This window comes from Rhipicephalus microplus, chromosome 3, assembly GCF_043290135.1.
Source record: "Rhipicephalus microplus isolate Deutch F79 chromosome 3, USDA_Rmic, whole genome shotgun sequence".
Taxonomy (NCBI): Eukaryota; Metazoa; Arthropoda; class Arachnida; order Ixodida; family Ixodidae; genus Rhipicephalus; species Rhipicephalus microplus.
This window is the reverse complement of record NC_134702.1, coordinates 62076035-62103534: the sequence shown is the minus strand read 5'-3', so window position 1 is coordinate 62103534 and position 27500 is coordinate 62076035. Positions and strand designations below refer to the sequence as shown.

Below are 27500 nucleotides of genomic sequence, written 5' to 3'. Positions count from 1 at the left end.
AGAGAAGAAATAAAAGTTTCGGCATCGTTGGGATATGAGCCCACGCCACCGAAGAAACTGGTGCCTTTAACCAGCGCCTTAGACCATTCGGACATGCTGCTGATGGGATGAACTCTTTTATAATGCAATATTCAATACATTGGATGAACGACCTTGTAGAGAAGCAATAAAAGTTTTGGGAGCGGTGGGATTCGAACCCACGCCCCCGAAGAGACTGGTGCCTTAAACCAGCGCCTTAGACCGCTCGGCCACGCTACCGATGCTTCGCAATATATTATATAGCAATGTTCAATAAACTGGACAAACGATCAGGTAGAGAAGCAATAAAAGTTTCGGCAGCCTTGGGATTTGAGCCCACGCCCCCGAAGAGACTGGTGCCTTAAACCAGTGTCTTAGACCGTTCGGACATGCTACTGATGGGGTGCACTCTTTTACAGTGCAATATTCTATATATTGGATGAACGACACTGGGTAAACTGGTGTGCGCACAAAAAAACAGACAAACGACAGCAGAGAAGAGACAGGGACAAGCGCAGACTTTCAACTAAATTTAATTCTTCGTCAACCTTCAATTTACAGTCGCACAGAACATAGTCAAGTGGTCACGAGGACAGAACCTAATAGTTTACAACAGGCCACGCAAAAAATGACGCTCACTATCAAAAAGCGAAATGGATGTATCACTAACACAGGTATTGCCTCTAGCAGAAATATAAAACGCTTCCATCAGTTCCCGGGCTGTGGTATCAGCACTCCGACCCAAAATCCTAATCTCCGAGAAAATCGGTGAGCACGTGCAAGCTTTGCAATGCGCGGGCAAATGCGTGATCCCGTTATTTTTAAGTGACAGCTCATGTTCCCTTGCACGGTCGTTCACGCAACGCCCCGTATGACCCACGTAAAATTTCCCACAAGACAGCGGTATTTCGTAGACAACGCCCGTCGCACATTTCACATACACAAACGCGTGCTTCTTTCCGCAACCACCGGATCTCTTCTCGCCAGGGAAGATTCTGGGACAAAGTCCAGCCAACTTACGTGGGGCGGAGAACACGATCGGCACACCGTGTCTACTCGCTATCTTTTTGAGGTTGTGGGAAATGCGATGCATATAAGGCATCACCTCCGGACGCCACCTGCGACGCAGGCCAGGGTTCCCGCTGGAACGGACTGCTTTGGCATCACGCAGAAGCACTTCAGCGACTGCCGAGACTACCGTGCAAGGATACCCAGCGGCAATTAAACGCCGCACCTGATCATTAAAGCTTTCTTGCATTGCATGTGAGCATGACTTCTCAAGAGCGGACCGTAGACACAGTTTGGCAATCCCCCTTTTTACAAGTTTAGAATGCGCAGAATCATAGGACAAAAGGGCCTTCTGCGCACGGGGACAATAACGCCAACATAGGTGGTCATATAAAACGAGACGTAAATCTAAAAACTGCAACGAATTATCAGTAGGAAATTCATACGTGAAGGTCAAGCCCTTACCGCACAGTTTAAATGCATTAAGAATAGCGTCAACAGAGTTGTCCAAAGAAGTAAAATGGGGTCTCTTTAAAAGAATTAAAAAATCGTCCACATACCTAAAAACTTTAACAACGCATCTATTATCAAGAATGCTAACTAAACCCCGATCAACATCCGCCAAGAAAATGTTGCATAAAACAGGCGCCACGCACGAACCAATACAAATACCTTCTCGCTGCAGATAAAAACCATCTTTAAATGAAACAAAGGTAGAACGAAGATAAAATTCTAGTAACGACATGAAATTCTCGACCGATAAGCCGGAAGCATTTTGAAAAGCTATGACTCCATTCGAATCAATGCAGGCACGAACAGACGCGAACAACTGCGCATGAGGAACGGAATAAAATAGATCCTCTACATCCACAGAAAACATAAAGTCCGTACAATTCTCGACCTGCAGAAACCGCACAACATCCTCTGAACTCTTTGTAGCGAAAGGATCCACAACTTTCAGCCCATTCAGTTCTTTGAGCAAGAACTGGCTAACTGAATGCTGCCATGAACCCTGCTCATTAACTATCGTTCGCAAAGGAACTCCAGGCTTGTGCGTCTTTGCAGTGAAGAAAACTTTGAGTGCATTACCTTTGCTTGTGCTAATATCTCTTGCCAACCGAACGAGTTCAAAGTCCTTGCACATGTTAACTGCTTTAGTTTTAACACGAACAGTACTGCTTTTAACAGAAACAAAGTTCTTAGAAATTGCCTTCATAGCCTTCTCAGCATACGAACCAGATCCTAGAACAACAAAACCGCCCTCTTTATCCGCTTGAAGAAGGCAAAGATCATTTTCTCTGAAATACTTCACCACCTGTTCTGTGGGATCCCGCCGCTGATGGCAGTTTGCCTTATGCACAGTCCTTGACAATGCGTCGACGCCCTCAAGCAAACAACGCACATACTGATCTTGAGGTGCTCTGGTTGCAACACGTCTGTTAAAAGCAAGCAATTCTTGAGGCGGCACAACTGGTTCATAGCTAAACTTGGGACCCTTCTTGAGGATGCGTTCCACGTGTTCCGGGATTTCCACATCATCTCCTAAGACGAGAACAGGTGACTCACCTCTTCGTTTGTCGGCTTTCTTTCGGATAACGTGAAGCACACTACTCAGGTAGGAGGCCCACCAAAACTCAACCATGCGAGCAGTGTACGCCCTCAGGGAACGCAACTCCACTTCTGCCTTCCAGGGCGGGTCACTAGCATAGCATAAGACACGCAGATAATCCTGGAGAAGCCGAGTTTGCCTCCAAAGTTCAGAGCGGATAAGACGACACACGCGATTGGCATGACCTGGCGTCGGTAACGCAAAACCGAACAGCCCCAAAACTTCTGCCGGTACCAGGCCTTTCCTTAAACAGAACGAAAGATATCTTGAACGGCAGGTAGTTGTGACAATGTGGCTCACCAAGAGATTGAAGGTTGACGACGAAGGAACGGACGAAACATTGAAGAAAGGGCCCGTTGTAGTAGAAATGTGGTTCAATAAAACTTGTAGCTGGGCGAGTTGGTTCATAATACTGGGTAAACTGGTGTGCGCACAAAAAAACAGACAAACGACAGCAGAGAAGAGACAGGGACAAGCGCAGACTTTCAACTAAATTTAATTCTTCGTCAACCTTCAATTTACAGTCGCACAGAACATAGTCAAGTGGTCACGAGGACAGAACCTAATAGTTTACAACAGGCCACGCAAAAAAATGACGCTCACTATCAAAAAGCGAAATGGATGTATCACTAACACAGGTATTGCCTCTAGCAGAAATATAAAACGCTTCCATCAGTTCCCGGGCTGTGGTATCAGCACTCCGACCCAAAATCCTAATCTCCGAGAAAATCGGTGAGCACGTGCAAGCTTTGCAATGCGCGGGCAAATGCGTGATCCCGTTATTTTTAAGTGACAGCTCATGTTCCCTTGCACGGTCGTTCACGCAACGCCCCGTATGACCCACGTAAAATTTCCCACAAGACAGCGGTATTTCGTAGACAACGCCCGTCGCACATTTCACATACACAAACGCGTGCTTCTTTCCGCAACCACCGGATCTCTTCTCGCCAGGGAAGATTCTGGGACAAAGTCCAGCCAACTTACGTGGGGCGGAGAACACGATCGGCACACCGTGTCTACTCGCTATCTTTTTGAGGTTGTGGGAAATGCGATGCATATAAGGCATCACCTCCGGACGCCACCTGCGACGCAGGCCAGGGTTCCCGCTGGAACGGACTGCTTTGGCATCACGCAGAAGCACTTCAGCGACTGCCGAGACTACCGTGCAAGGATACCCAGCGGCAATTAAACGCCGCACCTGATCATTAAAGCTTTCTTGCATTGCATGTGAGCATGACTTCTCAAGAGCGGACCGTAGACACAGTTTGGCAATCCCCCTTTTTACAAGTTTAGAATGCGCAGAATCATAGGACAAAAGGGCCTTCTGCGCACGGGGACAATAACGCCAACATAGGTGGTCATATAAAACGAGACGTAAATCTAAAAACTGCAACGAATTATCAGTAGGAAATTCATACGTGAAGGTCAAGCCCTTACCGCACAGTTTAAATGCATTAAGAATAGCGTCAACAGAGTTGTCCAAAGAAGTAAAATGGGGTCTCTTTAAAAGAATTAAAAAATCGTCCACATACCTAAAAACTTTAACAACGCATCTATTATCAAGAATGCTAACTAAACCCCGATCAACATCCGCCAAGAAAATGCTGCATAAAACAGGCGCCACGCACGAACCAATACAAATACCTTCTCGCTGCAGATAAAAACCATCTTTAAATGAAACAAAGGTAGAACGAAGATAAAATTCTAGTAACGACATGAAATTCTCGACCGATAAGCCGGAAGCATTTTGAAAAGCTATGACTCCATTCGAATCAATGCAGGCACGAACAGACGCGAACAACTGCGCATGAGGAACGGAATAAAATAGATCCTCTACATCCACAGAAAACATAAAGTCCGTACAATTCTCGACCTGCAGAAACCGCACAACATCCTCTGAACTCTTTGTAGCGAAAGGATCCACAACTTTCAGCCCATTCAGTTCTTTGAGCAAGAACTGGCTAACTGAATGCTGCCATGAACCCTGCTCATTAACTATCGTTCGCAAAGGAACTCCAGGCTTGTGCGTCTTTGCAGTGAAGAAAACTTTGAGTGCATTACCTTTGCTTGTGCTAATATCTCTTGCCAACCGAACGAGTTCAAAGTCCTTGCACATGTTAACTGCTTTAGTTTTAACACGAACAGTACTGCTTTTAACAGAAACAAAGTTCTTAGAAATTGCCTTCATAGCCTTCTCAGCATACGAACCAGATCCTAGAACAACAAAACCGCCCTCTTTATCCGCTTGAAGAAGGCAAAGATCATTTTCTCTGAAATACTTCACCACCTGTTCTGTGGGATCCCGCCGCTGATGGCAGTTTGCCTTATGCACAGTCCTTGACAATGCGTCGACGCCCTCAAGCAAACAACGCACATACTGATCTTGAGGTGCTCTGGTTGCAACACGTCTGTTAAAAGCAAGCAATTCTTGAGGCGGCACAACTGGTTCATAGCTAAACTTGGGACCCTTCTTGAGGATGCGTTCCACGTGTTCCGGGATTTCCACATCATCTCCTAAGACGAGAACAGGTGACTCACCTCTTCGTTTGTCGGCTTTCTTTCGGATAACGTGAAGCACACTACTCAGGTAGGAGGCCCACCAAAACTCAACCATGCGAGCAGTGTACGCCCTCAGGGAACGCAACTCCACTTCTGCCTTCCAGGGCGGGTCACTAGCATAGCATAAGACACGCAGATAATCCTGGAGAAGCCGAGTTTGCCTCCAAAGTTCAGAGCGGATAAGACGACACACGCGATTGGCATGACCTGGCGTCGGTAACGCAAAACCGAACAGCCCCAAAACTTCTGCCGGTACCAGGCCTTTCCTTAAACAGAACGAAAGATATCTTGAACGGCAGGTAGTTGTGACAATGTGGCTCACCAAGAGATTGAAGGTTGACGACGAAGGAACGGACGAAACATTGAAGAAAGGGCCCGTTGTAGTAGAAATGTGGTTCAATAAAACTTGTAGCTGGGCGAGTTGGTTCATAATACTGGGTAAACTGGTGTGCGCACAAAAAAACAGACAAACGACAGCAGAGAAGAGACAGGGACAAGCGCAGACTTTCAACTAAATTTAATTCTTCGTCAACCTTCAATTTACAGTCGCACAGAACATAGTCAAGTGGTCACGAGGACAGAACCTAATAGTTTACAACAGGCCACGCAAAAAATGACGCTCACTATCAAAAAGCGAAATGGATGTATCACTAACACAGGTATTGCCTCTAGCAGAAATATAAAACGCTTCCATCAGTTCCCGGGCTGTGGTATCAGCACTCCGACCCAAAATCCTAATCTCCGAGAAAATCGGTGAGCACGTGCAAGCTTTGCAATGCGCGGGCAAATGCGTGATCCCGTTATTTTTAAGTGACAGCTCATGTTCCCTTGCACGGTCGTTCACGCAACGCCCCGTATGACCCACGTAAAATTTCCCACAAGACAGCGGTATTTCGTAGACAACGCCCGTCGCACATTTCACATACACAAACGCGTGCTTCTTTCCGCAACCACCGGATCTCTTCTCGCCAGGGAAGATTCTGGGACAAAGTCCAGCCAACTTACGTGGGGCGGAGAACACGATCGGCACACCGTGTCTACTCGCTATCTTTTTGAGGTTGTGGGAAATGCGATGCATATAAGGCATCACCTCCGGACGCCACCTGCGACGCAGGCCAGGGTTCCCGCTGGAACGGACTGCTTTGGCATCACGCAGAAGCACTTCAGCGACTGCCGAGACTACCGTGCAAGGATACCCAGCGGCAATTAAACGCCGCACCTGTTCTGTTTAAGGAAAGGCCTGGTACCGGCAGAAGTTTTGGGGCTGTTCGGTTTTGCGTTACCGACGCCAGGTCATGCCAATCGCGTGTGTCGTCTTATCCGCTCTGAACTTTGGAGGCAAACTCGGCTTCTCCAGGATTATCTGCGTGTCTTATGCTATGCTAGTGACCCGCCCTGGAAGGCAGAAGTGGAGTTGCGTTCCCTGAGGGCGTACACTGCTCGCATGGTTGAGTTTTGGTGGGCCTCCTACCTGAGTAGTGTGCTTCACGTTATCCGAAAGAAAGCCGACAAACGAAGAGGTGAGTCACCTGTTCTCGTCTTAGGAGATGATGTGGAAATCCCGGAACACGTGGAACGCATCCTCAAGAAGGGTCCCAAGTTTAGCTATGAACCAGTTGTGCCGCCTCAAGAATTGCTTGCTTTTAACAGACGTGTTGCAACCAGAGCACCTCAAGATCAGTATGTGCGTTGTTTGCTTGAGGGCGTCGACGCATTGTCAAGGACTGTGCATAAGGCAAACTGCCATCAGCGGCGGGATCCCACAGAACAGGTGGTGAAGTATTTCAGAGAAAATGATCTTTGCCTTCTTCAAGCGGATAAAGAGGGCGGTTTTGTTGTTCTAGGATCTGGTTCGTATGCTGAGAAGGCTATGAAGGCAATTTCTAAGAACTTTGTTTCTGTTAAAAGCAGTACTGTTCGTGTTAAAACTAAAGCAGTTAACATGTGCAAGGACTTTGAACTCGTTCGGTTGGCAAGAGATATTAGCACAAGCAAAGGTAATGCACTCAAAGTTTTCTTCACTGCAAAGACGCACAAGCCTGGAGTTCCTTTGCGAACGATAGTTAATGAGCAGGGTTCATGGCAGCATTCAGTTAGCCAGTTCTTGCTCAAAGAACTGAATGGGCTGAAAGTTGTGGATCCTTTCGCTACAAAGAGTTCAGAGGATGTTGTGCGGTTTCTGCAGGTCGAGAATTGTACGGACTTTATGTTTTCTGTGGATGTAGAGGATCTATTTTATTCCGTTCCTCATGCGCAGTTGTTCGCGTCTGTTCGTGCCTGCATTGATTCGAATGGAGTCATAGCTTTTCAAAATGCTTCCGGCTTATCGGTCGAGAATTTCATGTCGTTACTAGAATTTTATCTTCGTTCTACCTTTGTTTCATTTAAAGATGGTTTTTATCTGCAGCGAGAAGGTATTTGTATTGGTTCGTGCGTGGCGCCTGTTTTATGCAACATTTTCTTGGCGGATGTTGATCGGGGTTTAGTTAGCATTCTTGATAATAGATGCGTTGTTAAAGTTTTTAGGTATGTGGACGATTTTTTAATTCTTTTAAAGAGACCCCATTTTACTTCTTTGGACAACTCTGTTGACGCTATTCTTAATGCATTTAAACTGTGCGGTAAGGGCTTGACCTTCACGTATGAATTTCCTACTGATAATTCGTTGCAGTTTTTAGATTTACGTCTCGTTTTATATGACCACCTATGTTGGCGTTATTGTCCCCGTGCGCAGAAGGCCCTTTTGTCCTATGATTCTGCGCATTCTAAACTTGTAAAAAGGGGGATTGCCAAACTGTGTCTACGGTCCGCTCTTGAGAAGTCATGCTCACATGCAATGCAAGAAAGCTTTAATGATCAGGTGCGGCGTTTAATTGCCGCTGGGTATCCTTGCACGGTAGTCTCGGCAGTCGCTGAAGTGCTTCTGCGTGATGCCAAAGCAGTCCGTTCCAGCGGGAACCCTGGCCTGCGTCGCAGGTGGCGTCCGGAGGTGATGCCTTATATGCATCGCATTTCCCACAACCTCAAAAAGATAGCGAGTAGACACGGTGTGCCGATCGTGTTCTCCGCCCCACGTAAGTTGGCTGGACTTTGTCCCAGAATCTTCCCTGGCGAGAAGAGATCCGGTGGTTGCGGAAAGAAGCACGCGTTTGTGTATGTGAAATGTGCGACGGGCGTTGTCTACGAAATACCGCTGTCTTGTGGGAAATTTTACGTGGGTCATACGGGGCGTTGCGTGAACGACCGTGCAAGGGAACATGAGCTGTCACTTAAAAATAACGGGATCACGCATTTGCCCGCGCATTGCAAAGCTTGCACGTGCTCACCGATTTTCTCGGAGATTAGGATTTTGGGTCGGAGTGCTGATACCACAGCCCGGGAACTGATGGAAGCGTTTTATATTTCTGCTAGAGGCAATACCTGTGTTAGTGATACATCCATTTCGCTTTTTGATAGTGAGCGTCATTTTTTGCGTGGCCTGTTGTAAACTATTAGGTTCTGTCCTCGTGACCACTTGACTATGTTCTGTGCGACTGTAAATTGAAGGTTGACGAAGAATTAAATTTAGTTGAAAGTCTGCGCTTGTCCCTGTCTCTTCTCTGCTGTCGTTTGTCTGTTTTTTTGTGCGCACACCAGTTTACCCAGTATTATGAACCAACTCGCCCAGCTACAAGTTTTATTGGATGAACGACCTTGTAGAGAAGAAATGAAAGTTTTGGCAACGATGGGATTCGAACCCACGACCCCGAAGAGACTGGTGCCTTAAACCAGCGCCTTAGACCGCTCGGCCACGCTACCGATGCTTCGTAATATATTATAATGCAATGTTCAATGAACTGGACAAACGATCAGGTAGAGAAGCAATAAAAGTTTCGGCATCGTTGGGATTTGAGCCCACGCCCCCGAAGAGATTTGTGCCTTAAACCAGCGCCTTAGACCGTTCGGACATGCTACTGATGGCTGGCACTATTTTATAATGCAATATTCAATACATTGGATGAACGACCTTGTAGAGAAGCAATAAAGGTTTTGGCAGTGGTGGGATTCGAACCCACGCCCCCGAAGAGACTGGTGCCTTAAACCAGCGCCTTAGACCGCTCGGCCACGCTACCGATGCTTCGTAATATATTATAATGCAATGTTCAATGAACTGGACAAAGGATCAGGTAGAGAAGCAATAAAAGTGTCGGCATCGTTGGGATTTGAGCCCACGCCCCCGAAGAGATTTGTGCCTTAAACCAGCGCCTTAGATCATTCGGACATGCTACCGATGGGGTGCACTCTTTTATAATACAATATTCAATACATTGGATGAACGACCTTGTAGAGAAGCAATAAAAGTTTTGGCAGCGGTGGAAAAGAACCCACGCCCCCGAAGGGACTGGTGCCTTAAATCAGCGCCTTAGATCGCTCGGCCACGCTACCGATGCTTCGTAATATATTATAATGCAATGTTCAATGAACTGGACAAACGATCAGGTAGAGAAGAAATAAAAGTTTCGGCATCGTTGGGATTTGAGCCCACGCCACCGAAGAAACTGGTGCCTTTAACCAGCGCCTTAGACCGTTCGGACATGCTGCTGATGGGATGCACTCTTTTATAATGCAATATTCAATACATTGGATGAACGACCTTGTAGAGAAGCAATAAAAGTTTTGGCAGCGGTGGGATTCGAACCCACGCCCCCGAAGAGACTGGTGCCTTAAACCAGCGCCTTAGACCGCTCGGCCACGCTACCGATGCTTCGCAATATATTATATAGCAATGTTCAATAAACTGGACAAACGATCACGTAGAGAAGCAATAAAAGTTTCGGCATCGTTGGGATTTGAGCCCACGCCGCCGAAGAGACTGGTGCCTTAAACCAGCGCCTTAGATCAGTCGGACATGCTACCGATGGGGTGCACTTTTTTATAATACAATATTCAATACATTGGATGAACGACCTTGTAGAGAAGCAATAAAAGTTTTGGCAGCGGTGGAAATGAACCCACGCCCCCGAAGGGACTGGTGCCTTAAATCAGCGCCTTAGATCGCTCGGCCACGCTACCGATGCTTCGTAATATATTATAATGCAATGTTAAATGAACTGGACAAACGATCAGGTAGAGAAGCAATAAAAGTTTCGGCAGCCTTGGGATTTGAGCCCACGCCCCCGAAAAGACTGGTGCCTTAAACCAGCGCCTTAGACCGTTCGGACATGCTACTGATGGGGTGCCCTCTTTTATAATGCAATATTCAATACATTGGATAAACGACCTTGTAGAGAAGCAATAAAAGTTTCGGCATCGTTGGAATTTGAGCCCACTCCCCCGAAGAGACTGGTTCCTTAAACCAGCACCTTAGACACCTCGGGCACGCTACCGATGGCTGGCACTACTTTATAATGCAATATTCAATTAATTGGATGAACGACCTTGTAGAGAAGCAATAAAAGTTTTGGCAGCGGTAGGATTCGAACCCAAGCTCTCGAAGAGTCTGGTGCCTCAAACCAGCGCCTTAGACCGCTCGGCCACGCTACCGATGCTTCGTAATATATTATAATGCAATGTTCAATGAACTGGACAAACGATCAGGCAGAGAAGCAATAAAAGTTTCGGCATCGTTGGGATTTGAGCCCACGCCGCCGAAGAGACTGGTGCCTTAAACCAGCGCCTTAGACCGTTCGGACATGCTACCGATGGGGTGCACTCTTTTATAATACAATATTCAATACATTGGATGAACTACCTTGTAGAGAAGCAATAAAGGTTTTGGCAGCGGTGGGATTCGAACCCACGACCCCGAAGAGACTGGTGCCTTAAACCAGCGCCTTAGACCGCTCGGCCACGCTACCGATGCTTCGTAATATATTATAATGCAATGTTCAATGAACTGGACAAACGATCAGGTAGAGAAGCAATAAAAGTTTCGGCATCGTTGGGATTTGAGCCTACGCCCCCGAAGAGACTGGTGCCTTAAACCAGCGCTTTAGACCGTTCGGACATGCTACTGATGGGGTGCACTCTTTTATAATGCAATATTCAATACATTGGATGAACGACCTTGTAGAGAAGCTATAAAAGTTTTAGAAGCGGTGGGATTAGAACCCACGACCCCGAAGAGACTGGTGCCTAAAACCAGCGCCTTAGACCGCTCGGCCACGCTACCGATGCTTCGTAATATGTTATAATGCAATGTTCAATGAACTGGACAAACGAGCAGGTAGAGAAGCAATAAAAGTGTCGGCATCGTTGGGATTTGAGCCCACGCCCCCGCAGAGACTTTCCTTAAACCAGCGCCTTAGACCGTTCGGTCATGCTACTTATGGGGTGCACTCTTTTATAATACAATATTCAATACATTGGATGAACGACCTTGTAGAGAAGCAATAAAAGTTTTGGCAGCGGTGGGATTCGAACCCACGCCCCCGAAGAGACTGGTGCCTTAAACCAGCGCCTTAGACCGCTCGGCCACACTACTGATGCTTCATAATATATTATAATGCAACGTTCAATGAACTTACAAACGATCAGGTAGAGAAGCAATAAAAGTTTCCGCATAGTTGGGATTTGAGCCCACGCCGCCGAAGAGACTCGTGTCTTAAACCAGCGCCTTAGACCGTTCGGACGCCCCGCCGCGGTGGTCTAGTTGCTAAGGTACTCGGCTACTGACCCGCAGGTCGCGGGTTCGAATCCCGGCGGCGGCGGCTGCATTTCCGATGGAGGCGGAAATGTTGTAGGCCCGTGTGCTCAGATTTGGGTGCACGTTAAAGAACCCCAGGTGGTCGAAATTTCCGGAGCCCTCCACTACGGCGTCTGTCATAATCATATGGTGGTTTTGGGACGTTAAACCCCACATATCAATCAATCCATCAATTAGACCGTTCGGACATGCTACCGAAGGGGTGCACTCTTTTATAAAACAATATTCAATACATTGAATGAACGACCTTGTAGAGAAGCAATAAACGTTTTGGCAGCGGTGGGATTCGAACCCACGCCCCCGAAGAGACTGGTGCCTTAAACCAGCGCCTTACACCGCTCGGCCACGCTACCGTTGCTTCGTAGTATATTATTATGCAATGTTCAATGAACTGGACAAACGATCAGGTAGAGAAGCAATAAAAGTTTCGGCATCGTTGGGATTTGAGCCCACGCCCCTGAAGAGACTGGTGCCTTAAACCAGCGCCTTAGACCGTTCGGACATGCTACCGATAGCTGGCACTATTTTATAATGCAATATTCAATACATTGGATGAACGACCTTGTAGAGCAGCAATAAGAGTTTTGGCAGCGGTGGGATTCGAACCCACGCCCCCGAAGAGACTGGTGCCTTAAACCAGCGCCTTAGACCGCTCAGCCAAGCTACTGATGGGGTGCACTCTTTTATAATGCAATATTCAATACATTGGATGAACGACCTTGTAGAGAAGCAATAAAAGTTTTGGCAGCGGTGGGATTCGAACCCACGCCCCCGAAGAGACTGGTGCCTTAAACCAGCGCCTTAGACCGCTAGGCCACGCTACCGATGCTTCGTACTGTATTATAATGCAATGTTCAATGAACTGGACAAACGATCAGGTAGAGAAGCAATAAAAGTTTCGGCAGCTTTGGGATTTGAGCCCACGCCCCCGAAGAGACTGGTGCCTTAAACCAGCGCCTTAGACCGTCCGGACATGCTACCGATGGCTAGCACTATTTTATAATACAATATTCAATACATTGGATGAACGACCTTGCAGAGAAGCAATAAAAGTTTTGGCAGCGGTGGGATTCGAACCCACGCCCCCGAAGAGACTGGTGCCTTAAACCAGCGCCTTAGACCGCTCGGCCACGCTACCGTTGCTTCGTAGTATATTATTATGCAATGTTCACTGAACTGGACAAGCGATCAGGTAGAGAAGTAATAAAAGTGTCGACATCGTTGGGATTTGAGCCCACGCCCCCGAAGAGACTGGTGCCTTAAACCAGCGCCTTAGACCGATCGGACATGCTACCGATGGGGTGCACTCTTTTATAATACAATATTCAATACATTGGATGAACGACCTTGTAGAGAAGCAATAAAAGTTTTGGCAGCGGTGGGATTCGAACCCACGCCCCCGAAGAGACTGGTGCCTTAAACCAGCGCCTTAGACCGCTAGGCCACGCTACCGATGCTTCGTAATATATTATAATGCAATGTTCAATGAACTGGACGAACGATCAGGTAGAGATGCAATAAAAGTTTCGGCAGCTTTGGGATTTGAGCCCACGCCCCCGAAGAGACTGGTGCCTTAAACCAGCGCCTTAGACCGTCCGGACATGCTACCGAGGGCTAGCACTATTTTATAATACAATATTCAATACATTGGATGAACGACCTTGTAGAGAAGCAATAAATGTTTTGGCAGCGGTGGGATTCGAACCCACGCCCCCGAAGAGACTAGTGCCTTAAACCAGCGCCTTAGACCGCTCGGCCACGCTACCGTTGCTTCGTACTATATTATAATGCAATGTTCACTGAACTGGAAAAACGATCAGGTAGAGAAGTAATAAAAGTTTCGGCATCTTTGGGATTTGAGCCCACGCCCCCGAAGAGACTGGTGCCTTAAACCAGTGCCTTAGACCATTCAGACATGCTACCGATGGGGTGCACTGTTTCATAATACAGTATTCAATACATTGGATGGACGACCTTGTAGAGAAGCAATAAATGTTTTGGCAGCGGTGGGATTCGAACCCACGACCCCGAAGAGACTGGTGCCTTAAACCACCGCCTTAGACCGCTGGGCCACGCTACCGATGCTTCGTAATATATTATAATGCAATGTTCAATGAACTCGACAAACGATCAGGTAGAGAAGCAATAACAGTGTCGGCATCGTTGGGATTTGAGCCCACGCCCTCGAAGAGACTGGTGCCTTAAACCAGCGCCTTAGACCGTTCGGACATGCTACCGATGGGGTGCACTCTTTTATAATACAATATTCAAAACATTGGATGAACGACCTTGAAGAGAAGCAATAAAAGTTTTGGCAGCGGTGGGATTCGAACCCACGCCCCCGAAGAGACTGGTGCCTTAAACCAGCGCCTTAGACCGCTCGGCCACGCTACCGATGCTTCGTAATATATTATAATGCAATGTTCACTGAACTGGACAAACGATCAGGTAGAGAAGCAATAAATGTTTCGGCATCGCTGGGATTTGAGCCCACGCCCCTGAAGAGACTGGTGCCTTAAACCAGCGCCTTAGACCGTTCGGACATGCTACCTATGGGGTGCGCCCTTTCATAATACAATATTCAATACATTGAATGAACGACCTTGTAGAGAAGCTATAAAAGTTTTGGCAGCGGTGGGATTCAAACCCACGCCCCCGAAGAGACTGGTGCCTTAAACCAGCACCCTAGACCGCTTGGCCAAGCTACTGATGGGGTGCACTTTTTTATAATGCAATATTCAATACATTGAATGAACGACCTTGTAGAGAAACAATAAAAGTTTTGGCAGCGGTGGGATTCGAACCCACGACCTCGAAGAGACTGGTGCCTTAAACCACCGCCTTAGACCACTCGGTCACGCTACCGATGCTTCGTAATATATTATAATGCAATGTTCAATGAACTGGACAAACGATCAGGTAGAGAATCAATAAAAGTGTCGACATCGTTGGGATTTGAGCCCACGCCCCCGAAGAGACTGGTGCCTTAAACCAGCGCCTTAGACCGTCCGGACATGCTACCGATGGCTGGCACTATTTTATAATACAATATTCAATACATTGGATGAACGACCTTGTAGAGAAGCAATAAAGGTTTTGGCAGCGGTGGGATTCGAACCCACGACCCCGAAGAGACTGGTGCCTTAAACCAGCGCCTTAGACCGCTCGGCCACGCTACCGATGCTTCGTAATATATTATAATGCAATGTTCAATGAACTGGACAAACGATCAGGTAGAGAAGCAATAAAAGTTTCGGCATCGTTGGGGTTTGAGCCTACGCCCCCGAAGAGACTGGTGCCTTAAACCAGCGCTTTAGACCGTTCGGACATGCTACTGATGGGGTGCACTCTTTTATAATGCAATATTCAATACATTGGATGAACGACCTTGTAGAGAAGCTATAAAAGTTTTAGAAGCGGTGGGATTAGAACCCACGACCCCGAAGAGACTGGTGCCTAAAACCAGCGCCTTAGACCGCTCGGCCACGCTACCGATGCTTCGTAATATGTTATAATGCAATGTTCAATGAACTGGACAAACGAGCAGGTAGAGAAGCAATAAAAGTGTCGGCATCGTTGGGATTTGAGCCCACGCCCCCGCAGAGACTTTCCTTAAACCAGCGCCTTAGACCGTTCGGTCATGCTACTTATGGGGTGCACTCTTTTATAATACAATATTCAATACATTGGATGAACGACCTTGTAGAGAAGCAATAAAAGTTTTGGCAGCGGTGGGATTCGAACCCACGCCCCCGAAGAGACTGGTGCCTTAAACCAGCGCCTTAGACCGCTCGGCCACACTACTGATGCTTCATAATATATTATAATGCAACGTTCAATGAACTTACAAACGATCAGGTAGAGAAGCAATAAAAGTTTCCGCATAGTTGGGATTTGAGCCCACGCCGCCGAAGAGACTCGTGTCTTAAACCAGCGCCTTAGACCGTTCGGACGCCGCGCCGCGGTGGTCTAGTTGCTAAGGTACTCGGCTACTGACCCGCAGGTCGCGGGTTCGAATCCCGGCGGCGGCGGCTGCATTTCCGATGGAGGCGGAAATGTTGTAGGCCCGTGTGCTCAGATTTGGGTGCACGTTAAAGAACCCCAGGTGGTCGAAATTTCCGGAGCCCTCCACTACGGCGTCTGTCATAATCATATGGTGGTTTTGGGACGTTAAACCACACATATCAATCAATCCATCAATTAGACCGTTCGGACATGCTACCGAAGGGGTGCACTCTTTTATAAAACAATATTCAATACATTGAATGAACGACCTTGTAGAGAAGCAATAAACGTTTTGGCAGCGGTGGGATTCGAACCCACGCCCCCGAAGAGACTGGTGCCTTAAACCAGCGCCTTACACCGCTCGGCCACGCTACCGTTGCTTCGTAGTATATTATTATGCAATGTTCAATGAACTGGACAAACGATCAGGTAGAGAAGCAATAAAAGTTTCGGCATCGTTGGGATTTGAGCCCACGCCCCTGAAGAGACTGGTGCCTTAAACCAGCGCCTTAGACCGTTCGGACATGCTACCGATAGCTGGCACTATTTTATAATGCAATATTCAATACATTGGATGAACGACCTTGTAGAGCAGCAATAAGAGTTTTGGCAGCGGTGGGATTCGAACCCACGCCCCCGAAGAGACTGGTGCCTTAAACCAGCGCCTTAGACCGCTCAGCCAAGCTACTGATGGGGTGCACTCTTTTATAATGCAATATTCAATACATTGGATGAACGACCTTGTAGAGAAGCAATAAAAGTTTTGGCAGCGGTGGGATTCGAACCCACGCCCCCGAAGAGACTGGTGCCTTAAACCAGCGCCTTAGACCGCTAGGCCACGCTACCGATGCTTCGTACTGTATTATAATGCAATGTTCAATGAACTGGACAAACGATCAGGTAGAGAAGCAATAAAAGTTTCGGCAGCTTTGGGATTTGAGCCCACGCCCCCGAAGAGACTGGTGCCTTAAACCAGCGCCTTAGACCGTCCGGACATGCTACCGATGGCTAGCACTATTTTATAATACAATATTCAATACATTGGATGAACGACCTTGCAGAGAAGCAATAAAAGTTTTGGCAGCGGTGGGATTCGAACCCACGCCCCCGAAGAGACTGGTGCCTTAAACCAGCGCCTTAGACCGCTCGGCCACGCTACCGTTGCTTCGTAGTATATTATTATGCAATGTTCACTGAACTGGACAAACGATCAGGTAGAGAAGCAATAAAAGTTTCGGCATCGTTGGGATTTGAGCCCACGCCCCCGAAGAGACTTGTGCCTTAAACCAGTGCCTTAGACCGCTCAGCCAAGCTACTGATGGGGTGCACTCTTTTGTAATGCAATATTCAATACATTGGATGAACGACCTTGTAGAGAAGCAATAAAAGTTTTGGCAGCGGTGGGATTCGAACCCACGCCCCCGAAGAGACTGGTGCCTCAAACCAGCGCTTTAGACCGCTCGGCCACGCTACCGATGCTTCGTAATATATTATAACGCAATGTTCAATGAACTGGACAAACGATCAGGTAGAGAATCAATAAAAGTGTCGACATCGTTGGGATTTGAGCCCACGCCCCCGAAGAGACTGGTGCCTTAAACCAGCGCCTTAGACCGATCGGACATGCTACCGATGGGGTGCACTCTTTTATAATACAATATTCAATACATTGGATGAACGACCTTGTAGAGAAGCAATAAAAGTTTTGGCAGCGGTGGGATTCGAACCCACGCCCCCGAAGAGACTGGTGCCTTAAACCAGCGCCTTAGACCGCTAGGCCACGCTACCGATGCTTCGTAATATATTATAATGCAATGTTCAATGAACTGGACGAACGATCAGGTAGAGATGCAATAAAAGTTTCGGCAGCTTTGGGATTTGAGCCCACGCCCCCGAAGAGACTGGTGCCTTAAACCAGCGCCTTAGACCGTCCGGACATGCTACCGAGGGCTAGCACTATTTTATAATACAATATTCAATACATTGGATGAACGACCTTGTAGAGAAGCAATAAATGTTTTGGCAGCGGTGGGATTCGAACCCACGCCCCCGAAGAGACTAGTGCCTTAAACCAGCGCCTTAGACCGCTCGGCCACGCTACCGTTGCTTCGTACTATATTATAATGCAATGTTCACTGAACTGGAAAAACGATCAGGTAGAGAAGTAATAAAAGTTTCGGCATCTTTGGGATTTGAGCCCACGCCCCCGAAGAGACTGGTGCCTTAAACCAGTGCCTTAGACCATTCAGACATGCTACCGATGGGGTGCACTGTTTCATAATACAGTATTCAATACATTGGATGGACGACCTTGTAGAGAAGCAATAAATGTTTTGGCAGCGGTGGGATTCGAACCCACGACCCCGAAGAGACTGGTGCCTTAAACCACCGCCTTAGACCGCTGGGCCACGCTACCGATGCTTCGTAATATATTATAATGCAATGTTCAATGAACTCGACAAACGATCAGGTAGAGAAGCAATAACAGTGTCGGCATCGTTGGGATTTGAGCCCACGCCCTCGAAGAGACTGGTGCCTTAAACCAGCGCCTTAGACCGTTCGGACATGCTACCGATGGGGTGCACTCTTTTATAATACAATATTCAAAACATTGGATGAACGACCTTGAAGAGAAGCAATAAAAGTTTTGGCAGCGGTGGGATTCGAACCCACGCCCCCGAAGAGACTGGTGCCTTAAACCAGCGCCTTAGACCGCTCGGCCACGCTACCGATGCTTCGTAATATATTATAATGCAATGTTCACTGAACTGGACAAACGATCAGGTAGAGAAGCAATAAAAGTTTCGGCATCGCTGGGATTTGAGCCCACGCCCCTGAAGAGACTGGTGCCTTAAACCAGCGCCTTAGACCGTTCGGACATGCTACCTATGGGGTGCACCCTTTCATAATACAATATTCAATACATTGAATGAACGACCTTGTAGAGAAGCTATAAAAGTTTTGGCAGCGGTGGGATTCAAACCCACGCCCCCGAAGAGACTGGTGCCTTAAACCAGCACCCTAGACCGCTCGGCCAAGCTACTGATGGGGTGCACTTTTTTATAATGCAATATTCAATACATTGAATGAACGACCTTGTAGAGAAACAATAAAAGTTTTGGCAGCGGTGGGATTCGAACCCACGACCTCGAAGAGACTGGTGCCTTAAACCACCGCCTTAGACCACTCGGTCACGCTACCGATGCTTCGTAATATATTATAATGCAATGTTCAATGAACTGGACAAACGATCAGGTAGAGAATCAATAAAAGTGTCGACATCGTTGGGATTTGAGCCCACGCCCCCGAAGAGACTGGTGCCTTAAACCAGCGCCTTAGACCGTCCGGACATGCTACCGATGGCTGGCACTATTTTATAATACAATATTCAATACATTGGATGAACGACCTTGTAGAGAAGCAATAAAAGTTTTGGCAGCGGTGGGATTCGAACCCACGCCCCCCCAGAGACTGGTGCCTTAAACCAGCGCCTTAGACCGCTCGGCCACGCTATCTTTGCTACGTAGTATATTATAATGCAATGTTCACTGAACTGGACAAACGATCAGGTAGAGAAGCAATAAAAGTTTCGGCATCGCTGGGATTTGAGCCCACGCCCCTGAAGAGACTGGTGCCTTAAACCAGCGCCTTAGACCGTTCGGACATGCTACCTATGGGGTGCACCCTTTCATAATACAATATTCAATACATTGAATGAACGACCTTGTAGAGAAGCTATAAAAGTTTTGGCAGCGGTGGGATTCAAACCCACGCCCCCGAAGAGACTGGTGCCTTAAACCAGCACCCTAGACCGCTCGGCCAAGCTACTGATGGGGTGCACTTTTTTATAATGCAATATTCAATACATTGAATGAACGACCTTGTAGAGAAACAATAAAAGTTTTGGCAGCGGTGGGATTCGAACCCACGCCCCCGAAGAGACTGGTGCCTTAAACCAGCGCCTTATACCGCTCAGCCACGCTACCGATGCTTCGTAATATATTATAATCCAATGTTTAATGAACTGGACAAACGATCAGGTAGAGAAGCAATAAAAGTTTCGGCAGCCTTGGGATTTGAGCCCACGCCCCCGAAGAGACTGGTGCCTTAGCCTTAAACCATCGCCTTAGACCGTTCGGACATGCTACCGATGGCTGGCACTATTTTATAATACAATATTCAGTACATTGGATGAACGACCTTGTAGAGAAGCAATAAAAGTTTTGGCAGCGGTGGGATTCGAACCCATGCCCCCGAAGATACTGGTGCCTTAAACCAGTGCCTTAGACCGTTCGGACATGCTACCGATGGGGTGTACTCTTTCATAATACAATATTCAATACATTGGATGAACGACCTTGTAGAGAAGCAATAGAAGTTTTGGCAGCGGTGGGATTCGAACCCACGCCCCCGAAGAGACTGGTGCCTTAAACCAGCGCATTAGACCACTGGGCCACGCTACCGATGCTTCGTAATATATTATATTGCAATGTTCAATGAACTGGACAAACGATCAGGTAGAGAAGCAATAAAAGTTTCGGCACCGTTGGGATTTGAGCCCACGCCCCCGAAGAGACTGGTGCCTACCACCAGCGCCTTAGACCGTTCGGACATGCTACCGATGGGGTGCACTCTTTCATAATACAATATTCAATAGATTGGATGAACGACCTTGTAGAGAAGCAATAAATGTTTTGGCAGCGGTGGGATTCAAACCCACGCCCCCGAAGAGACTGGTGCCTTAAACCAGCGCCTTAGACCGCTCGGCCAAGCTACTGATGGGGTGCACTCTTTTATAACGCAATATTCAATACATTGGATGAACGACCTTGTAGAGAAGCAATAAAAGTTTTGGCAGCGATGGGATTCGAACCCACGCCCCCGAAGAGATTGGTGCCTTAAACCAGCGCCTTAGAGCGCTCGGCCACGCTACCGATGCTTCGTAATATATTATAATGCAATGTTCAATGAACTGGACAAACGATCAGGTAGAGAAGCAATAAAACTTTCGGCATCGTTGGGATTGGAGCCCAAACCGCGGAAGAGACTGGTGCCTTAAACCAGCGCCTTAGACCGTTCGGACATGCTACCGATAGCTGGCACTATTTTATAATGCAATATTCAATACATTGGATGAACGACCTTGTAGAGAAGCAATAAGAGTTTTGGCAGCGGTGGTATTCGAACCCACGCCCCCGAAGAGACTGGTGCCTTAAACCAGCGCCTTAGACCGCTCGGCCAAGCTACTGATGGGGTGCACTCTTTTATAATGCAATATTCAATACATTGGATGAACGACCTTGTAGAGAAGCAATAAAAGTTTTGGCAGCGGTGGGATTCGAACCCACGACCCCGAAGAGACTGGTACCTTAAACCACCACCTTAGACCGTTCGGCCACACTACCGATGCTTCGTAATATATTATAATGCAATGTTCAATGAACTGGACGCACGATCAGGTAGAGAAGCAATAAAAGTGTCGGCATCGTTGGGATTTGAGCCCACGCCCCCGAAGAGACTGCTGCCCTAAACCAGCGCCTTAGACCGTTCGGACATGCTACCGATGGGGTGCACTCTTTTATAATACAATATTCAATACATTGGATGAACGACCTTGTAGAGAAGCAATAAAAGATTTGGCAGCGGTGGGATTCGAACCCACGCCCCCGAAGAGACTGGTGCCTTAAACCAGCGCCTTAGACCGCTAGGCCACGCTACCGATGCTTCGTAATATATTATAATGCAATGTTCACTGAACTCGACAAACGATCAGGTAGAGAAGCAATAAAAGTTTCGGCATCGCTGGGATTTGAGCCCACGCCCCCGAAGAGACTGGTACCTTAAACCACCGCCTTAGACCGTTCGGCCACACTACCGATGCTTCGTAATATATTATAATGCAATGTTCAATGAACTGGACAAACGATCAGGTAGAGAAGCAATAAAAGTGTCGGCATCGTTGGGATTTGAGCCCACGCCCCCGAATAGACTGCTGCCTTAAACCAGCGCCTTAGACCGTTCGGACATGCTACCTATGGGGTGCACTCTTTCATAATACAATATTCAATACATTGAATGAACGACCTTGTAGAGAAGCTATAAAAGTTTTGGCAGCGGTGGGATTCAAACCCACGCCCCCGAAGAGACTGGTGCCTTAAACCAGCGCCTTAGACCGCTCGGCCAAGCTAATGATGGGGTGCACTTTTTTATAATGCAATATTCAATACATTGGATGAACGACCTTGTAGAGAAGCAATAAAGGTTTTGGCAGCAGTGGGATTCGAACCCACGACCTCGAAGAGACTGGTGCCTTAAACCACCGCCTTAGACCACTCGGCCACGCTACCGATGCTTCGTAATATATTATAATGCAATGTTCAATGAACTGGACAAACGATCAGGTAGTGTTGTGAGTGAAGTGCGCGAGTCAAGTGACTTTCAAATTTGGCGCGTAAGATGAACTACTGACAATGTGTGCAAGATGGCGTATTGCACCAGTGCGGCGAACACTGGCGATTGGAAAAAGAAGAAAATTCAAGGGAATGGGAGAAAAATCCAGAGCCAGGGCATCGAAGAACGAGGAAGAAGAGATTCGGGTTCGTGCTTGGAAAAAGAAGGCTAGGGTGCGGCGTGCGACCTCGTCGGGGGCGAGTACCTCCTGGGCGTCAGGGCATCCACCTAGCGGGCGACTGTTTCCACGGGGTCCTGGTGACCATTCAACCGCAGCGGCTATTGGCGAATCCTTGGCAAGACCTTGGTCTGATGTTCGAGCGGAAGACAGCGCAGCAGATGACGTCTACCGAGAGCGGGAGCAAGCCGTCGGGCTACGGGCCCGAGCTTATGCACTCTCACCACGGCAGCTTCCCCAATGGACCATTGAAGGGCGTGAACCGCTGGTGAGCCGTATCCGTCTTCTTTCGCGTCCGGACTCAAACACGAGGACATTAACGAAAAGGACTGTTTAGACTCTTAGAGGTTTCCGCTCGCTAACGAAGCTGACAGTGCTAATTAGTTAACATTTTTCTGATCTTAGTATTTTCCTTTTTGTGTTTTTTTGTGTGTTTGTGAAAGTACAATTTTTTTTTTGCAAATCAAACGCTCACTTCCTTTTCTCGTGAGAGAATAACGTTTCACAGCTAGCTCGACTGGCTTTATTTACTGAACCTGTCACAAATTGGCGTCCGCTACGACAGGACGTGAGTGTTTGCCACTAAAAAGTAGATTTGAGTAAGGCTAACTAAAAAAAGTAAAATGGGCTCGCGAGAGTTGATGGCGCTGGCAGAACGCATGGGGTTGGAGGGAGCAGAATTGCAGGCTTGGTTTGACGCACGAGAAGCGCGTGAGCGCGATGAACGAGCCGCGGAGAGAGACGCGAAGAAAGAACAGTTGGAGCTGGAAGGCCGCAATTTACAGCTACGTCTTGAAGTAGCAAAAACGGAGAACCAAGCCCGAGAAGCAAGCCAGCGACACTTGGAAGTAGAAGAGAGGACGCTGCAACTGCGCCTGAGAGTAGCTGAGGCCGGTGTCGGTCAGCCTACGGTGGCTGACACGGGCAACCAAAGGAACGCGCCTATGGTAGTGAACCCGCATAACTTTATACCCGTTTTCAACGAGGACAGAGACGACCTTGACGCCTACCTGAAAAGGTTTGAGAGAGTGGCGACAGGTCAAGATTGGCCACGGGAAAAGTGGGCCACGGCTCTTAGTTTGTGCCTTGGCGGAGAGGCTCTGAAGGTATTTGGACGGTTGTCACCGAACGATTCCCTGTCATACGACGAAGTCAAATTGGCACTGCTCCAGCGTTTTCGCTTCACGGCTGATGGCTACCGTGAGAAATTCCGGAAAAGCAAGCCTGAAGACGGCGAAACTGGAAAACAGTATGCCACGAGACTCCAAAGTTTCTTTGACAGGTGGATAGAAATGTCTCAGACAGAGAGGAATTTCGATTCAGTCCGTGACTTGATTGTAGCCGAACAATTCATGGCGAACTGCAGTAGTCAGCTGGCGCTCTTCTTACGGGAGAAGAACTGCAAGACTCTGGAAGCCATGGCAGAGGCAGCTGATATATATATAGAGGCAAAGAGATTGAAGAACTTATTAATAGTTCAGAATAAGAGTGAGGACACAACTGGGAAGGCTAAATTGATTTCAAGCCCAAGAGCAGAGATGCAATGTTTTGTTTGTGGCCGTAAGGGGCACAAGGCTTCTGACTGTCGAAGTAAACCTAAACAAGTATTTTGTACAAACTGCCGTAAGTGGGGGCATGATGTGAAGGGCTGTCAGAAAATGACTGGCACTTCGAAATCAACTACATCTTGTTTAATGCTACCCAAAGAAGAGACCGGTCCACAACAATCCATGATTGATGGCGACGACTCGGACCGAGACGACAATGTTATGGGCACGGTGAGGACGCAAGCGCAATGTAAGAAACGTCCCATGCCAGTGTTACCAGGGGAAGTGAATGGACAAATTGTTCGAGTCCTAAGGGACACCGGAAGCAACACGTTGGTAGTACGCCGGTCATTAGTACCTGATGAAGCACTAACTGGCACTACCGCGACGTTGTGGTTGGCTGATGGCAGCACCATCGTAACCCCTGAGGCGGAGATACGTATCAGATCTCCATACTTTTCCGGCATGGCCATCGTCAAGTGTATGCCGTCGCCACTGTATGACGTCATAGTTGGGAACGTACCGGGGGCCCGTGACGCCAATGACCCCGACGTTTCGCGGAAACTTTCTCAAGATCAATTCATTAAGAAAAAAGTTCATTCTGCGGACGAAGGTAACCACCCAAATTCTCAACTGGTTGGTGCCGCACGTCTCAATAGTTCGCGAAGGGCCATCTCTGTTGGGCTCCCTGGCCAGATGTCTCGCAAAATGTTTCGCGAAGAACAAGAAAAAGACCAGACGCTTGACATCTGCAGAGCCAGAGTGGGTAAGAAGTTTGTTAGAAAGGGCTCGACATCTTTTTCTTTCGTAGCCAAGAATGGTATTCTTTACCGACAATACTTCCTGTCCCCTGGTAAGATCATCGAACAAGCCATAGTCCCGAAGTCCCTGAGAGGCCAAGTGTTACGTTTGGCTCATGAAAATGTCATGTCAGGTCATCAGGGGGTAAAAAAAACAATAGATCGAGTTCTGGACGCCTTCTACTGGCCCGGGGTACAAGAAGATATCCGCAGATATGTCCGATCATGTGACGCCTGTCAAAGGACTTTACCGAAAGGCAAGGTGGGCAAGGTGCCTCTAGGGCGTATGCCGTTGATCGACACCCCTTTTGAACGTGTGGCGGTCGACATCATTGGACCGATAACTCCAGCCTCGGCAAAAGGCCATCGGTATATTTTGACTCTTGTGGATTTCGCCACTCGCTACCCTGATGCAGTGCCTTTGACAGCAATTGACTCAGCTACAGTGGCCGAGGGACTTGTCGAGATGTTTTCTCGCATTGGTTTTCCACGAGAAGTCTTGGCTGATCAGGCATCGTGCTTTACCTCAGATCTAATGAAGGAGGTGAATGAACTACTGGCAGTCAAGCATCTTAGCTGCACTCCATACCATCCTATGTGCAACGGGATGGTAGAGAGGTTTAATGGAACACTCAAGCAAATGCTCCGCAAAATGGTTCAAGAACAGCCTAAATGTTGGGATCGCTTGCTAGCACCTCTTTTGTTTGCTTATCGTGAAGCCCCACAAGCAAGCTCCGGATTCTCACCATTTGAACTTATTTATGGCCGACATATTCGAGGACCTCTGAGCATCCTGAAAGAGCTATGGACTCATGATCAGGAGAACGAAGAACTTAAGACGACGTACGGATATGTCCTGGATTTAAGAGAGCGAATTGAGAAGACACTGGAGCTGGTACGACAAAACCTGAGCCGAGCACAGGTGTCGCAGAAAAGGTATTACGACCGCCACAGCAAGCAACGGGACCTGAAAGCAGGTGACCGTGCATTGATCTTGCTTCCCACAAGCAACAACAAGTTATTGATGCATTGGAAAGGGCCGTTTCCAGTCGTAGAAAAGAAAAACGACTATGACTACTGGCTGGACCTTGGACACAGCAAAAAACTTTTCCACATAAACATGCTGAAAAAGTATGAAGAACGCCGTGAAGAACAGCTTCCTCAGACATCATCTTTTGTCGTTCTGGAGGAAGAGGAGTCTGAGAAACCACTACCAACTTTCAAAGTACAGGGTAGCTGCGGTATTGACTCCATAAAGCTTGGAGATGAAATCGGGGAGCGACAGCGGGTGGAGATACGGGACATCTTAAGTACCTACGAAGACGTATTCTCGGAGATCCCAGGTAAAACAAACCTTGTGGAGTGTCGGTTACAAACGACCAGTTCAGAACCAGTTAACACCCCACAATACCCATTGCCATTCTCTATGAAGGAAGTCGTTGAAAAGGAAGTGCAAGACATGTTGCAACTTGGCATTATAGAACCTTCAGAGTCACCATATAATTCTCCTTTGGTACTAGTCAAAAAGCCAGACAATGGCTACAGGGCCTGTATAGACTTTCGCCGTATAAACAATGTTCTGGTATCTGATGCAGAACCTATACCCAGAACTGATCACTTGTTTGCCGAAGTGGGAACAAAGAAATGGTTCTCGAAGTTTGATTTAACTAAAGGATATTGGCAGGTTCCTCTCGCAAAAGACTCGCAGCAAAAGACCGCCTTTTCAAGCCAATCAGGGCATTATCATTTCCTGTATATGCCTTTTGGCATCAAGACCGCATCCGCGGTCTTCACTCGTCTGATGAGAAAGTTATTGCTTGGAATACCCAACGTCGTTCATTACATAGACGACGTACTGGTGGCTACCACTACGTGGGAAGAACATCTAACAACTTTGAAGCAATTTTTTGCCAGGATACGACAAGCCGGACTAAGGATCAAGCCACAGAAATGTGAAGTGGCTATGAGCACAGTCACCTTTTTGGGACATCGATTGGGAGATGGCAACATACGGCCAGTCGAAAGCACGATACAGAAGATCACCTGTGCTTCTAAGCCTGAAACAAAGAAGCAACTCCGGTCATTCCTTGGACTGGCTGGCTACTACCGTGACCTGATACCTCGGTACGCCGAGAAAGCACAGCCGCTCACTGAGATGACGAGGAAGATGGAGAAAAACAAGACTACGTGGACCACGGATAGAGAAGAAGCGTTTGAATCACTCAAAAAGGCTTTGTCTTCTGGGCCAATCGTCAAAGCACCCGATCTGAAAAGAGAATTCGTGCTTCGGTCTGACGCCTCTGATTCTTGTATAGGCGCTATCCTTATGCAAGAGCATGATGGCATCCTCCACCCTGTGTCATATGCCAGTCGTCAACTTCAGCCTCGCGAAAAGAGATACTCAGCAATCGAGAGGGAATGCTTAGCGTTGGTCTGGGCGATAGAAAAGTATCATGTTTTTCTGTACGGAACGTCATTTGTCGTACAGACCGATCACCAACCACTGCAGTATCTCTTAAGGGCAAAACACCTGAACAGTAGGGTATTACGGTGGAGCCTCGCGTTACAAGAATATTCATTCCGAGTCGAGCACATTAGAGGCTCTGAAAATGTCGGCGCAGATTATATGAGCCGGTTGTGA

At 47.7% G+C, this 27500-nt stretch overlaps 32 non-coding genes across 32 annotated transcripts; all 32 read right to left on the bottom strand.

Annotated features, from left to right (window-relative positions):
• Positions 1 to 176: 176 nt before the first annotated feature.
• TRNAL-AAG (transfer RNA leucine (anticodon AAG)) lies at positions 177 to 258 on the bottom strand. Its single transcript has one exon. It is a non-coding gene; the product is annotated as a tRNA-Leu (tRNA).
• Positions 259 to 8910: 8652 nt separating this feature from the next.
• TRNAL-AAG (transfer RNA leucine (anticodon AAG)) lies at positions 8911 to 8992 on the bottom strand. Its single transcript has one exon. It is a non-coding gene; the product is annotated as a tRNA-Leu (tRNA).
• Positions 8993 to 9224: 232 nt separating this feature from the next.
• Positions 9225 to 9306, bottom strand: TRNAL-AAG (transfer RNA leucine (anticodon AAG)). Its single transcript has one exon. It is a non-coding gene; the product is annotated as a tRNA-Leu (tRNA).
• A 545-nt stretch (positions 9307 to 9851) lies between these two features.
• On the bottom strand, positions 9852 to 9933 carry TRNAL-AAG (transfer RNA leucine (anticodon AAG)). The gene has a single exon. It is a non-coding gene; the product is annotated as a tRNA-Leu (tRNA).
• A 1016-nt stretch (positions 9934 to 10949) lies between these two features.
• On the bottom strand, positions 10950 to 11031 carry TRNAL-AAG (transfer RNA leucine (anticodon AAG)). The gene has a single exon. It is a non-coding gene; the product is annotated as a tRNA-Leu (tRNA).
• A 232-nt stretch (positions 11032 to 11263) lies between these two features.
• Positions 11264 to 11345, bottom strand: TRNAL-UAG (transfer RNA leucine (anticodon UAG)). Its single transcript has one exon. It is a non-coding gene; the product is annotated as a tRNA-Leu (tRNA).
• A 230-nt stretch (positions 11346 to 11575) lies between these two features.
• On the bottom strand, positions 11576 to 11657 carry TRNAL-AAG (transfer RNA leucine (anticodon AAG)). Its single transcript has one exon. It is a non-coding gene; the product is annotated as a tRNA-Leu (tRNA).
• A 493-nt stretch (positions 11658 to 12150) lies between these two features.
• Positions 12151 to 12232, bottom strand: TRNAL-AAG (transfer RNA leucine (anticodon AAG)). Its single transcript has one exon. It is a non-coding gene; the product is annotated as a tRNA-Leu (tRNA).
• A 389-nt stretch (positions 12233 to 12621) lies between these two features.
• Positions 12622 to 12703, bottom strand: TRNAL-AAG (transfer RNA leucine (anticodon AAG)). Its single transcript has one exon. It is a non-coding gene; the product is annotated as a tRNA-Leu (tRNA).
• Positions 12704 to 12935: 232 nt separating this feature from the next.
• On the bottom strand, positions 12936 to 13017 carry TRNAL-AAG (transfer RNA leucine (anticodon AAG)). The gene has a single exon. It is a non-coding gene; the product is annotated as a tRNA-Leu (tRNA).
• Positions 13018 to 13249: 232 nt separating this feature from the next.
• Positions 13250 to 13331, bottom strand: TRNAL-AAG (transfer RNA leucine (anticodon AAG)). Its single transcript has one exon. It is a non-coding gene; the product is annotated as a tRNA-Leu (tRNA).
• A 232-nt stretch (positions 13332 to 13563) lies between these two features.
• On the bottom strand, positions 13564 to 13645 carry TRNAL-AAG (transfer RNA leucine (anticodon AAG)). Its single transcript has one exon. It is a non-coding gene; the product is annotated as a tRNA-Leu (tRNA).
• Positions 13646 to 13877: 232 nt separating this feature from the next.
• TRNAL-AAG (transfer RNA leucine (anticodon AAG)) lies at positions 13878 to 13959 on the bottom strand. Its single transcript has one exon. It is a non-coding gene; the product is annotated as a tRNA-Leu (tRNA).
• Positions 13960 to 14191: 232 nt separating this feature from the next.
• TRNAL-AAG (transfer RNA leucine (anticodon AAG)) lies at positions 14192 to 14273 on the bottom strand. Its single transcript has one exon. It is a non-coding gene; the product is annotated as a tRNA-Leu (tRNA).
• Positions 14274 to 14662: 389 nt separating this feature from the next.
• TRNAL-AAG (transfer RNA leucine (anticodon AAG)) lies at positions 14663 to 14744 on the bottom strand. Its single transcript has one exon. It is a non-coding gene; the product is annotated as a tRNA-Leu (tRNA).
• Positions 14745 to 14976: 232 nt separating this feature from the next.
• TRNAL-AAG (transfer RNA leucine (anticodon AAG)) lies at positions 14977 to 15058 on the bottom strand. Its single transcript has one exon. It is a non-coding gene; the product is annotated as a tRNA-Leu (tRNA).
• A 232-nt stretch (positions 15059 to 15290) lies between these two features.
• Positions 15291 to 15372, bottom strand: TRNAL-UAG (transfer RNA leucine (anticodon UAG)). The gene has a single exon. It is a non-coding gene; the product is annotated as a tRNA-Leu (tRNA).
• A 230-nt stretch (positions 15373 to 15602) lies between these two features.
• On the bottom strand, positions 15603 to 15684 carry TRNAL-AAG (transfer RNA leucine (anticodon AAG)). Its single transcript has one exon. It is a non-coding gene; the product is annotated as a tRNA-Leu (tRNA).
• A 493-nt stretch (positions 15685 to 16177) lies between these two features.
• TRNAL-AAG (transfer RNA leucine (anticodon AAG)) lies at positions 16178 to 16259 on the bottom strand. Its single transcript has one exon. It is a non-coding gene; the product is annotated as a tRNA-Leu (tRNA).
• A 389-nt stretch (positions 16260 to 16648) lies between these two features.
• TRNAL-AAG (transfer RNA leucine (anticodon AAG)) lies at positions 16649 to 16730 on the bottom strand. Its single transcript has one exon. It is a non-coding gene; the product is annotated as a tRNA-Leu (tRNA).
• Positions 16731 to 16962: 232 nt separating this feature from the next.
• TRNAL-AAG (transfer RNA leucine (anticodon AAG)) lies at positions 16963 to 17044 on the bottom strand. The gene has a single exon. It is a non-coding gene; the product is annotated as a tRNA-Leu (tRNA).
• A 232-nt stretch (positions 17045 to 17276) lies between these two features.
• Positions 17277 to 17358, bottom strand: TRNAL-GAG (transfer RNA leucine (anticodon GAG)). The gene has a single exon. It is a non-coding gene; the product is annotated as a tRNA-Leu (tRNA).
• Positions 17359 to 17590: 232 nt separating this feature from the next.
• On the bottom strand, positions 17591 to 17672 carry TRNAL-AAG (transfer RNA leucine (anticodon AAG)). The gene has a single exon. It is a non-coding gene; the product is annotated as a tRNA-Leu (tRNA).
• Positions 17673 to 17904: 232 nt separating this feature from the next.
• TRNAL-AAG (transfer RNA leucine (anticodon AAG)) lies at positions 17905 to 17986 on the bottom strand. Its single transcript has one exon. It is a non-coding gene; the product is annotated as a tRNA-Leu (tRNA).
• Positions 17987 to 18218: 232 nt separating this feature from the next.
• TRNAL-AAG (transfer RNA leucine (anticodon AAG)) lies at positions 18219 to 18300 on the bottom strand. The gene has a single exon. It is a non-coding gene; the product is annotated as a tRNA-Leu (tRNA).
• Positions 18301 to 18532: 232 nt separating this feature from the next.
• On the bottom strand, positions 18533 to 18614 carry TRNAL-AAG (transfer RNA leucine (anticodon AAG)). Its single transcript has one exon. It is a non-coding gene; the product is annotated as a tRNA-Leu (tRNA).
• A 389-nt stretch (positions 18615 to 19003) lies between these two features.
• TRNAL-AAG (transfer RNA leucine (anticodon AAG)) lies at positions 19004 to 19085 on the bottom strand. The gene has a single exon. It is a non-coding gene; the product is annotated as a tRNA-Leu (tRNA).
• A 232-nt stretch (positions 19086 to 19317) lies between these two features.
• TRNAL-AAG (transfer RNA leucine (anticodon AAG)) lies at positions 19318 to 19399 on the bottom strand. Its single transcript has one exon. It is a non-coding gene; the product is annotated as a tRNA-Leu (tRNA).
• Positions 19400 to 19788: 389 nt separating this feature from the next.
• TRNAL-AAG (transfer RNA leucine (anticodon AAG)) lies at positions 19789 to 19870 on the bottom strand. The gene has a single exon. It is a non-coding gene; the product is annotated as a tRNA-Leu (tRNA).
• Positions 19871 to 20265: 395 nt separating this feature from the next.
• Positions 20266 to 20347, bottom strand: TRNAL-AAG (transfer RNA leucine (anticodon AAG)). The gene has a single exon. It is a non-coding gene; the product is annotated as a tRNA-Leu (tRNA).
• A 1174-nt stretch (positions 20348 to 21521) lies between these two features.
• TRNAL-AAG (transfer RNA leucine (anticodon AAG)) lies at positions 21522 to 21603 on the bottom strand. The gene has a single exon. It is a non-coding gene; the product is annotated as a tRNA-Leu (tRNA).
• A 546-nt stretch (positions 21604 to 22149) lies between these two features.
• Positions 22150 to 22231, bottom strand: TRNAL-AAG (transfer RNA leucine (anticodon AAG)). The gene has a single exon. It is a non-coding gene; the product is annotated as a tRNA-Leu (tRNA).
• Between the last annotated feature and the right edge of the window lie 5269 nt (positions 22232 to 27500).